At 38.0% G+C, this 12,678-nt stretch overlaps 1 pseudogene; it reads right to left on the reverse strand.

Annotated features, from left to right (window-relative positions):
- Positions 1 to 10,327: 10,327 nt before the first annotated feature.
- On the reverse strand, positions 10,328 to 11,844 carry LOC143613145 (F-box protein At1g47056 pseudogene; annotated as a pseudogene).
- Positions 11,845 to 12,678: the final 834 nt, after the last annotated feature.

A 12,678-nucleotide genomic window follows, 5' to 3' on the forward strand; every position in this document is an offset into this window, starting at 1 on the left:
AGCAGGGATCCATGGGTCAGTAAACTCAAGGATCCTCGTTCCTTCAGCCAGGATCATCCATCCTTCAACCAGGATCCTCTTGGATGTATCACCAAGGATCCTTCAACTCCTAACCTCAAGGATCCTTCTTCCAGAATCAAGGATCCTCAAGACTTCAACATCAGAGGTCTTCGGAGGTCCATGAAGGAGACATCATCCCCATGCAAACCATTGCCTCTGGTGGACCAACTACCATGGCAGATGCTTCTTATCTTGGCTACACTTCTGGGATGCCAATGTTCAATCAACCGAGAGGTAACATGTATAATCATATATCCTTAGACACTAACATGGGGTCAATGCAGGATACAGGTATCAACCAGGCTATGGCTAAGGAACTTCAGAAGCTTAAGGATATGATATCCAGCGTGCCAGGAGTGGTCCGTCCAATTCCTGAAATACCAGAAGAAAGCCACAAGTTGTCCAGATTTGCTCCACCTATTTGTGATGCTGAAGTCCCAAAATGATTTCAGACCCCCAACATGAAGGTGTATGATGGGACCACTGATCCGGAAGAGCATGTGGCTCAGTATAGGGAAAGGATGGAAATCAATCCAATTCCTGAAAGACTCAAGGAGGCTTGTCTATGCAAAGGCTTTGGATCCACTTTAACAGTATCCGCACTCAAATGGCTGCTAAGTCTTCCTCCTTATTCTGTTACTTCTTTTTCTCACTTAGTTAATTTGTTCAATAGCCAATTTTCTTGTAGTAGAAAATTTGAGAAATTAACTAGTGATTTATATAGAGTTATCAACTTCATGATGAATCCTTAAGGGATTTTGTTATAAAGTTTGGAAGGGAAGCCTTAGAAATCCCGAATCTTGACATGGCTACGGCTGTTGAAGCATTCAAGATGGGACTTCAAAGGGGCTCCCCATTTTATGGTGATCTTGTGATGACTCCATGACTTTAGATGAAGTTAGAAATAGGGCACTCAGATTTATAAGGCTAGAGGATGACAAGAAGATCCAAGAACGGTTAGGAGATCCAACAAATCAAGTGTCATCTAACCAGAAACAAGGATCCTCATTTAGGAACAACGACTCAAAGCCGTACTCCAAATTCATCAATCAAAATGTCCAGGCAGTTGAAGAAGGAGAAGATGATGAGGACTACCCAAGTATTTCCGAGTATTGCTTCTCTGTTGATATTCATGGTTTGATTTGTGCCATGAAGGATCTTGGAGAGAAAGCAAGGTGGCCTCGAAAAAATGAGAAAACAACATCCTTCAAAGACAAGTCCAAGTGGTGTGCATTCCATGAAGACATTGGCCATCAGACAGAAGGTTGTATTGGTTTAAGGAGGGAAATTGGATACCTCCTGGGAAAGGGCCATTTCAAAGAGCTCTTGGGAAGAAAAAAGTCTAGGATCTAGGATCCTGAAGATGTACCACAGAAAGCAACTCCGCCCCCACCAAACGCACAAGTATCAACTTCATCTCCGGTGGCTCAGATATATGCAGTAATTCTTTCTCCTCGGCAAAAAGACATGCCAAAGAAACCAAGTTGGAGAACGGAGAACGACCAGTCATATCCACTACTTTGACGACTAACAAAAGAATCTTCTTTGATGAAGAAGATAAGACAAGCATCCAGGATCCTCACCACGACGGTTTGATTGTAACTTTATTTATTGCTTACCATTATGTGCGCAGGATCCTAGTCGATGGTGGAAGCTAGGTCAACATCATCCAACATGACGTGCTGCAGAAAATGAACATCCCGGACTCGGAAATCATCCCGAGAACGTTGGTGCTAGTGGGTTTTAGTGGTGAAACAAGAAAACATTGGGGGACATCAAACTCCCAATATACATCGAAGGGTTAAACTCTTACCAAAAGTTTTGTGTTATTGACAATCTTTCTTGTTGCAACGTTATTCTTGGCAGGCCTTGGATACATGGAATGAAAGCTGTAGCCTCTACTTACCATCAGTGCATCAAACTACCAACTCCTTGGGGAGTAGTAAGGATAGATGGTGACTAAGTGGAAGCCAAGAACTATTATTCTTCATCCATGAAGCCGAAAGCTAAACAAACGATAGCATAGCAATTAGAGCAACATCCTAGGGACGTGCTGGAAGCTCGGGAGCGAGACACAAAAGAAGTATCTTTAGATCCTGAAGATCCAGACATGAAGGTGTTCCTAGGATCCTGTATCCCTAACGAGATCGAGGAGGATATAATATCCTTCCTAAAGCGACAAAAATCCACATTTGCCTTCAGACATTCAGACATGACAGGTATTTCTAAGGAGGTAATTACTCATAAGTTGGGCCTTGATTATTCTATTAAACTCGTCCATCAGAAGCGAAGGAAATTCGCTCCTGAGAGGAAAGTGATCATACAAGAAGAAGTTGAAAAACTTCTTAAGGCCGGTATGATCAGAGAGGTTAAGTATCCTCGATGATTGGCTAATATGGTTGTTGTTTCAAAAAAGAATGTAAAGTGGAGGGTGTGTGTCGATTTCACCAATTTAAACAAGGCATGTCCCAAGGATCCTTTCCCTTTACCGCATATAGACTCCATGGTGGATGCAACGGCAGGACATGAGATGCTTACATTTATGGATGTTTCCTCTGGATTTTAACAAATTCAGATGGAACCATCTGATCAAGAGGATACAGCATTCATGACTCCCACCAGCATATATTGTTATATTGCTATGCCGTTCGGACTAAGAAATGCAGGGGCAACATATCAAAGATTTGTAAACATGATGATCAAGGATCAGTTAGGCAAAACCATGGAAGTCTACATAGATGACATGGTAGTGAAGTCGAAGAGGGCTGAGGATCACCTCAGAGATCTTGAAGAAGCATTCAATATCCTGGATCAATACAACATGAAGCTGAACCCGTCAAAATGCCATTTTGGTGTTAAAGCTTGGAAATTTCTAGGATACATGGTGACCAAAAGGGGAATAGAAGTGAGCCCCTAGCATATAGAAGCCATCATTAATTAAAAGTCTCCTGGGAATGCTAAAGATGTCCAAAGACTGACGGGAAGAATAGCTGCCCTCAACATATTCATTTCCAGATCCTCAGAGAAGTGCAAAGACTTCTATGATATCTTGAGGAAAAATAAAAAGTTTGAATGGACTCAAAGGCATGAAGATGCACTAAAGGCTCTTAAGGATTATCTATCCTCAGCGACTGCTTTGATGAAGCCAATAGATGGTGAGTCGCTATCCCTATACTTAGCTGTGTCAGGAAATGCAATCAGTGTTGTTCTAGCCAAGGATCATGAAAGACAACAGCACCTGGTATATTATGTAAGTAAAAGCCTCTTAAATGCAGAGGTCAAGTATTCTCACCTTGAAAAATTAATTCTTGCTTTGATTATGGCCTCAACCAAGTTGAGACACTATTTTGAAACATATACTATTATTTTCAGAACTAATTATCCTGTTAAGAATGTGCTTAGAAAACCAGAATTGTCAGGAATGATGGCCAAATGGGCTGTGAAATTGAGTGCATATGATATTCAGTATGAGCCTAGAACAGCCATTAAGTCTCAAGCACTTGCAGACAGTGGCTGATTTCAGTAGTGACATGCAAGAGGAAGCTGATTTGGAGGTTCAGCAACTGGAAGAAACCAAGGATCCTTGGATCCTGTTTACTGATGGAGCATCCAACGTAAGAGGAACAGGATTGGGTATCCTACTGAAATCGCCACAGGAGGACATAATACCCCAGTCCATTGCGTGTGCATTCCAAGCCACCAATAATGAATCGGAATACGAAGCTCTGATCGCAGGTTTGCAATTAGCTAAACATATGAGGATCAGGTATCTTCAAGTATATGTAGATTCGTTATTGATGACTAACCACTTTAATGGCTCATATGTTGTTAAAGGTGAAAAACTAATCAAATATCTAGATGTTGTGAAGGAACTATCAAAGTACTTCGATTCTTTTAGTATTATATAGGTACCAAGAGAAGAGAATGCCGGGGCAGATGCCTTAGCAAATTTAGCTTCATCAATAAGATACGAAGATCTCAATCATCCATATACTCTCACCAGCAATAGGAGAACAAGAAGTTGGGGAGATAGCAACTGACAAAGAGATAGTGCCTTGGGATCCATTAACCTCAAGTAATCAAGGATCATGGATCCTCCCGATCAAGAAGTTCATTCAAAACGGAGAGATTCCAGCCACAGAGAATCCTAAGTCCTTCAAACTTAAGGTATCACAATACATTTTATTAAATAATATTCTGTACAGAAAATCTCCTGCAGGTCCATACTTGAGATGTATCGAAGATCCTGAAATTCAAGAGGTGCTCAAAGAATTTCACGAATGAGATTGTGGTAATCACACTGGAGGTAGAGCCCTATTCTCTAAGATTCTGAGAATAGGATACTTCTGGCCTACCATGAAAAGAGACGCCATGGAGTACTCAAAGAAGTGTGACTCATGTCAAAGACATGGCAATATTCTACATCAGCCAGCAGAGCCTATGTATCCTATATCCTCATCATGGCCTTTCATGAAGTGGGGCATGGATATCGTGGGTAAGCTACCTAAAGCGCCAGGAGGAAAAGTATTCATGTTTGCAATGACTGATTACTTTTCAAATTGGATAGAAGCAGAAGCATTTGTTCAAGTCCGCGAAAAAGAGGTGATATCCTTCATCAAAAGAAATATTATTACTATATTTGGTATCCATTCAGAAATTATTTGTGACAATGGTTTCCAGTTTATCGGGAAAAGAACCCCTAACTTTTATGACAATTGGGGCATCAAGATGATTACTTCTACTCCAGTGCATCCTCAAGCTAATGGCCAGGCAGAGTCAAGTAATAATATTATCATCAACAACTTGAAGAAGAAACTAGGATCCAAGAAAGGCAAGTGGGCAGAGGAACTTCCTTATGTTCTTTGGGCTGATAGAACAACACCAAAAAATGCAACAGGTCAAACACCCTTCTCATTGGTGTTTGGCTCATAAGCTGTAATCTCTTCGGAGATGGTGGTTCCCGCTACCAGAACAAGTATCCGTGATCCTCAAGTCAACAATGAAATCCTTCTCCAAGATCTAGATAATGTTGATGAGCTCAGAGGCCTAGCTAAGATCAGAATGGCAGAATATCAGCAAAGGGTTGTTGGGGCATACAACAAGAATATCAGGATTCGAAGATTTCAAGAAGGAGATCTAGTTTTGAGGAAAGCCTTCCAAAATACAACCAATTCAGCGGATGGAAAGCTAGCACCTAAGTGGGAAGGCCCCTACTTGATCGAATCAGAAGCAGGAAAGGGGGCATATCATCTACTTACTATGGAAGGTGACCGACTACCAAGAGCATGGAATGTTATCCATCTCAAAGAGTACTTTTTCTAGTCAGGATCAAGTATCCTTAAAGAATCAAGCATCCTTAAAGGGTCAAGGATCCTAAAATTGGTAATATCTATCCGATCACTTATTCATCTCAAATTCTTATTAATTTAAGGATAATATATTTTTAACGTTTTTCTTTTTCCAAGTTTTAAATAATAATGCAGATTTCAATAAGAGGTTCAATCTCTAAGAGTATCTGTCACACTTAAGGTACTTTACTATTTCCCTTGGCCTAGCCCACGATTAAGGTATGACCCCCGATGGTCATATCTTCTAAGGTTTAAAGGTTTTCATCTTTCTTGCGAATTAGAGTTTCTACACTCTCGCCTGTAGCGCACGCTATCCAACGTATAGTCTGGGGCAGCGGGACCAGTACACGCTTAGTAGCTGACAATTTCATTGTTCTCGGCTATATGGAGGATCCTATGATTTATGGTTGACGTACCATACCACCGGTTTATAACATTTTCATGTTATCTCACGTTTGGGCTAAATCCTGGTTTGGGCGAGTAACTAGTTGACATCTGTATCTTTGGGCCAGTCCCCAGTTTGGGCTTGTCCCCAGTTTTTGGGTTTGTCCCTAGTTTAACACCAGTTTGGGCTTGTCCCCAGTTACACGGGCTTATCCCTAGTTGCACGGGCTTGTCCCCAGCTAACGGGCTTGTCCCCAGTTGCACGAGCCTGTCCCTAATTTATTTTATGGGATTGTCCCCAGTTTGTTGGGTTTAATCCCAGTTAATATCATAAGTTATTTGCATCAGGTATCCTAAATTCAATTACAAGGATCGCAAAAGGATCGATACTTATGGGAGAAGGATATACAGCCGGAAGGGAAGTTCCCAAGGAAACACCATTATGACAATTATGTCCAGCTTGTCAAATCGCATATGTTTTGCAGGAAGTTTGATTTCAAAGGCTAAATGACAGTTGTGATCTTATTACAACCGCCATTTTGGGGGCAATTGTTAGTGCACGGAAATTTGACACTGTGGATATGTTATCCTGGCATATAATCTGGAACAATTATCCTTAATTTGGGCTTGTCCCCAGTTTTTGGGCCTGTCCCCAGTTTAACACCAGTTTGGGCTTGTCCCAGTTGCACGGGCTTCTCCCCAGTTACACGAGCTGATCCCCAGTTTCACGGGCTTGTCCCCAGCTACACGGGCTTGTCCCCAGTTGCACGGGCTTGTCCCTAGTTTATTTTATGGGCTTGTCCCCAGTTTGTTGGGTTTAATCCCAGTTAATATCATAAGTTATTTGCATCAGGTATCCTAAATTCAATTACAAGGTTCACAAAAGGATCGATACTTATGGGAGAAGGATATACAGCCGGAAGGGAAGTTCCCAAGGAAACACCATTATGACAATTATGTCCAGCTTGTCAAATCTCATATGTTTTGCAGGAAGTTTGATTTCAAAGGCTAAATGACAGTTGTGATCTTATCACAACCGCCATTTTAGGGGCAATTGTTAGTGCACGGAAATTTGTCACTGTGGATATGTTATCCTCGCATATAATCTGGATCAATTATCCATAGAATATGTTGCAGATCCTGTCAGGATCAATGATCCTCAGTACTTATTATTTATTAACGATTTTCCTTTGTTATGTTGATATTTTTAGTAGCTACAACTGCTAATGACTAAGTTCAACCTATAATATCGCTATCAAATCAATTAAACGCGTGGATAATGAAGGAAACAGCTATAATAAAGGAAATGCTTGATTATAGGCTAAAAAATAGGGATATTTGTTATATTATTTTTGTATAAATTGAAGCTTGATCAGCTAGGACAAGGACACTCTGCTCTCTACGAAATTAGCATTATACACACACTTAGACATCATTGTAATCACTGATCAAAGCTTCCATCCTTGTAATCTTATTTTTTATTAATAATAAAGTGGTGATAGACGATTTGTCATCGCCCGGGGTTTTTGTGCCGGCGATCCGAACCAGATCAAGGGCTTTTCCCCGTAACAAATCCGTGTGTTTGTGTTTGCAATCAATACATATTCGTTTTCATCATCATGGCACTATACCTCACCTAACGAATTTGGATACATTATCTTTGGTAGATTTTGTCCAAAATAATTTGACGCCCACCGTGGGGTAATTGGTGCTATAATCCATATTATTAACCACATTAATCAAATACTAAAAAATTAAAATGTTTTAATTTATAGAGTGTTTAATCATTTAACGTGGTTGATGACTCATGTATGCTTTTGCAATTTGTTAACAAGTAACGAAATAATAAAAACAAAAGGTAGCTACAAATAATTTGGTCGGACCATGAAGTCTAGACTAGGCATATATGGAAACTACTCCTTGGTGATTTATAGACGGGCCGTAAAGTCTTGATAAAGCATAAACAAACCATAATCAGATATATCAATTTGTAAAACAACACCCCAAACGAAGTACTCTTAGCATGTAACAAAGCCATAGTTAAGCATCTCACCTACGGACCAAATAAAATGTAAACCGGGTAAACCCCGGTCTAGTAGTTTAGTCATGGCTTGTGACAGGTCAAGAGGCACATTTAATGCCATGACATCATATATCATATATAAATGATAGTTCAAAGGTAACTAAGTTAGACAAGTGGCATCATAGAATATGTCACACCTCTTAAAAATACATGCAAAGGAGGAAAAAATTACCACATCTTACCTCATTGAGCACAATATCATTACTAAGTATACGATAAATTATTCACTAGCCAACTAATTACGCATTCATTACAATAAAATGTATGCACCAACTTATCAAAATTTCCCACCTTACCCATTTTACCATTTTAAGAATATTTTTTATTCACGGTTCTCACGTCTCTTGATGACTAGCGGTTTATTTGTTTGACGTTACGACTCGCAATTTCTCTGTCGTCACAAGATGAGACGTAAACCTCTCCACGTGCTACCTTAAGGATACGACGGACCAACAGCGGTTAAACTTTATGATGACTAATTTTATTGGACCTTTTTAAACATGTAATAAATATATAACTAAAATTTAGAAATGTGAGATTAAGACACTACCCTAAAATATTACACAAACCTAACATTTAATTTGTGGGTTTAATACAAACGGGTTCAAGTCAGTTCACAGGTTAACCGTTTAACCAATTAATTTTTTATTTTAAATATTAAATTTTTTATGTAATTAATTAAATTAGTTGGCATCTTAGCCAAAATTTAAGAGAAGGAAATTTACATAAGATTATATGATAAATATGTAACTGTTTATATAAGTTTGTAAATTTTAGTAAAAATGTAAATTTAAAGTATTAATATGAAAAAAATAAATAAATAAATTATTCGAGTCAAATGGCTTGTGTTCGACTCAACCCGTAAAAATTCATATTGTGTTCGGGTTCCATGTGACTAACACGAATTTCGGGTTCATGCCATGTTCGTGTCAAGTTGGACCCACCAAAAAAATTTATATTTCATCCCGGTTTCATAAAAGAAATAAAAAAAATATCAGTTTAGCAAAATTATACACATATATATAATACTTATTTTTTTAATTTTATACATGTTATTATTTATTCACATATGTACAATTAAGATAAATGATAATGTACATATGTGTATATTATGTAAATCGAGATTAAATACAAATATACATATGTGTATAATTAGGTGGTGTTTTTTTTATGAAACCGGGATGAACAATAAAATATTTTGGTTTTTTTACATTTTTAAAATTTCATTTTTTTTCGTTTTATAAATTTTTTAATACTTTTTAAGAGTTTTTTTTTTTCTCAAAATGCTTCTAAAAGTTATAAATTTCAAAAAGTTTTCTTGAGATCCTTACCCAGTATAATAATATATAATAAATGAGTATCATACTTTTTTATTGCCATTTTGAGAATGTACATATGTGTATATTATGTAAATCGAGATTAAATACAAATATACATATGTGTATAATTAGGTGGTGTTTTTTTTATGAAACCGGGATGAACAATAAAATATTTTGGTTTTTTTACATTTTTAAAATTTCATTTTTTTTCGTTTTATAAATTTTTTTAATACTTTTTAAGAGTTTTTTTTTTCTCAAAATGCTTCTAAAAGTTATAAATTTTAAAAAGTTCTCTTGAGATCCTTACCCAGTATAATAATATATAATAAATGAGTATCATACTTTTTATGGCCATTTTTGTAATCTTCTATTTCAAACGAATAGTGTAGATAAACACACAACTGACAGCTGAGCCATAAGAATTTGAGATATAAACTTTCTCTACGAATGAAAAATATAATAAAAGTGAAAAATTATTAAAATATTTTAAACGGTAGTTAGTTATTTCAATATGTGAAATCATTATTAAAATATAAAAATCTTTGTAACAATATTATTAGTGTGAATTAATATAAATTTGAGTTTAAATAATTTAGTTTGACTTACCCGGGTGTTTTGGAAAGCGTTAATAGTCAAAACAATTAGATTTATTATTTTGAAAATCATTAATATTTAAATAATTTGATCTTTCGTACTATAATCATATTATAATGTTAAAAATAAACTGTTTTGAAAATAATATCGATCAAATAATATGGAAAATGATAATAACTGATTTACAAAGTATAAAAATCTTTCAATTTCGTTGAGATTAGTGTAATAATGTTTGCTGAGATTAAAAGTAAATTATGATGATTATTACCTTCTTTAACAATAAATATTTCTTTAGTACCTTTTTAAACAATTAAATTGTAATTTTTAGTTAAATTAAATGAAATTAGAGATATAGTAGACCTCAAATTATTCTTCATAAACAACATTTTCTATCACTATAATATACGAAGTAATTTGTGGTGTTCAAATTACCGCTTGAAGATTACATAATAAAACTGAAAAACAAAAAAAAAATAAAAAAGAAACTTTTGATCAACTCCAAATGTATGTTTAAACAGTAATTATATAAACGAAGTAATTTATGAGCCACCACTGGAACTGTCGTTGCCACCTGAGCTCCTCCCGAAAGCGCAAGCCGCAAGACCCCTGCGACCAAAAACCCCAAACAGTGTCTTGAAAAAGGGCCGTCGATTCGAGCTACTAGCCACCGGCTCAGGTTGCCCATTAACACCATGGTTCGTTATAGCAGGGACCTCGACCTCGTCTTCTTGTGCGCCACCTTCGTTTGCAGCTGCATCCACGGTTCCAGGTTCATTATCCAAATAAACCTCCAACGATCCCTGCCTCGCACGTAACCAATTCCCAGTTCCACTTGAAACATATCTACAATCCCTCACCTTAATCTTCACCAAATTAGGACAGCCATAAGCAAAAGACTCAATCCCAAAATCAGTTACAGGGCAACATCTAATGCTGAGCGTCTTTAATGCAACACAATAAAACGCGATACGTAAAACTTCATCATCATAAACCGTATCGCATCCACACAGCATTAATCGCTCCAACTTCTTGCAATTCATTGCAATTTCACGTAAACTTATCATGGTAGGGTTTACGCCAACCAAAAGCAGCTCCTTAAGGTGCACAAGGTGCGTACCAATTGCCATTAAGGCATCATGTTCGATTTTATTCATCGCCGTCGATAAGAAGCGTTCTCAAGTAATGACGGCTTTCAACGACCGCGATCACTCCAGCGTCGGTGCAATCAGGATTCTTAACAATATGGAAAATTTGCAAATGCGGACAATTTAGATAACGCTGAGAGACTGATATCACTCACCAGAAGTCTCTCCAAATGGACCTCTGTTATGTTATTACCAGGAACGGCAACCGATTCCAGTACACTATCCCATCGACCCATACAATGAATCAGTTTCAGCGACTGCAGTTTCTTCGAACCAGTAATTAACGGTTCGAAAAAGAAGCCGCATACGCTGTTAAGATGTATGCATTTGAGCGACGAAGCAGCGGCGCCAGGACGGATTAGCTCCAGCGCGGTTTCGTTGTTGATACTGTGGAGGCGCAGCCTCTTAATTGATAGTTCTTCAAGAGAACTGCAGTTGTCGAGGAGTGCGTTGATTGCGTGAACGCTAATCACACAAGCTCCACACGAGAACTTCTTCAACTGCTTGCAGTAATGGGCTAACGCCTCCATACCTAACTCGGTAATGTTATTGCAGCCATGGAGCTTGAGGCGCATGAGCCTAGGGCAATGGGCGGATATTAGCGTCAGCCCGTAGTCCTCTACGCTGCGGTGTTTACGGGAGCCTCGTAGAGAGAGATCCATCAGCGAACTGAACCGTGAAAACATTATACAGAGGTAGAGGGAGATTGTCCAGTGAGCGATGAGCGTGAGACAGTACCGGCTCTGGCCTTCGACGAGCAGCCATCTTCTGGATACGAGCGAGCAACGCTTGCGGTCTCTGATATCAAGGTGGTCGAAAATTATGGCTAATATATCATCTGGAAGGAAAGAAGTATAGTCGATAGGAGCGGTAGAGGAAGACGGGGAATGGGAAGAGGGGGATTGCCCCATTGATCAGGTGAAAGGTTAGTTATTATTATTATTATTTTATGTGAGAGGCTAATTTTAATATGAAAGATATGGGCAACTCAAGTTCAACTAGTGAACGAGTTAAGGTTTGCGAAGACTCCACTTGTTCATATAGTAATATGCAATTGCCAACTGTTTCTAACATTCAATAAATTTTTTATTTAGATGCAACAGTCTTGACTTATCTTTGAATATGAGTTGGTGGTGTTAAACGAGTCGTGATTGTTGGTTGGCGAGTCCATCCCTACATAAACATGAACCCGAACATGAAAAACAAGAAAATTGCGTTAGTCATGTGAATCCAAACACGAAATGAATGCTCATGGGTAACCCGAACACGATGTAACACCCCGACCAAAGGCGGATTATACATCGGGGCGCCACATATTGTTTCATTACTCGTGACACTATTGGGTGTCAATATTTAATAAATACATTCATTCGCGCACGCGCAAAGTAAACATAAGATAACATAAATCATCATAAATCAATATATTATAAATCATAATATTCGGACAACAATAACTTGTCTTGATACATTTTAATCTAGGTCCAAAATAAAGAAAACTTCCTATGTGTCCACAAGCTCCAAAACAGCTACTGCAAACCTGAACATGTGTTAAAATAAACGTCAAACACTTGCGTGTTGGTGAGAAATCAAGTTTAATACAATACATAGATAACCATAAATCTGCGCGCAACATGTGTATGTCTGGTTTTCAACAAGGGAGTAATCTGATCGGGACCAACTCTAAGATTCATAGACTGCCAGTGCTCACAATTGAGCTCACAAACAAGACAAACTGTGCATGTGCA

Source organism: Bidens hawaiensis, unplaced genomic scaffold (assembly GCF_021521415.1).
Source record: "Bidens hawaiensis isolate Kalapana, Puna unplaced genomic scaffold, B.hawaiensis_p1.1 tig00036747_1, whole genome shotgun sequence".
NCBI classification, from domain to species: Eukaryota; Viridiplantae; Streptophyta; class Magnoliopsida; order Asterales; family Asteraceae; genus Bidens; species Bidens hawaiensis.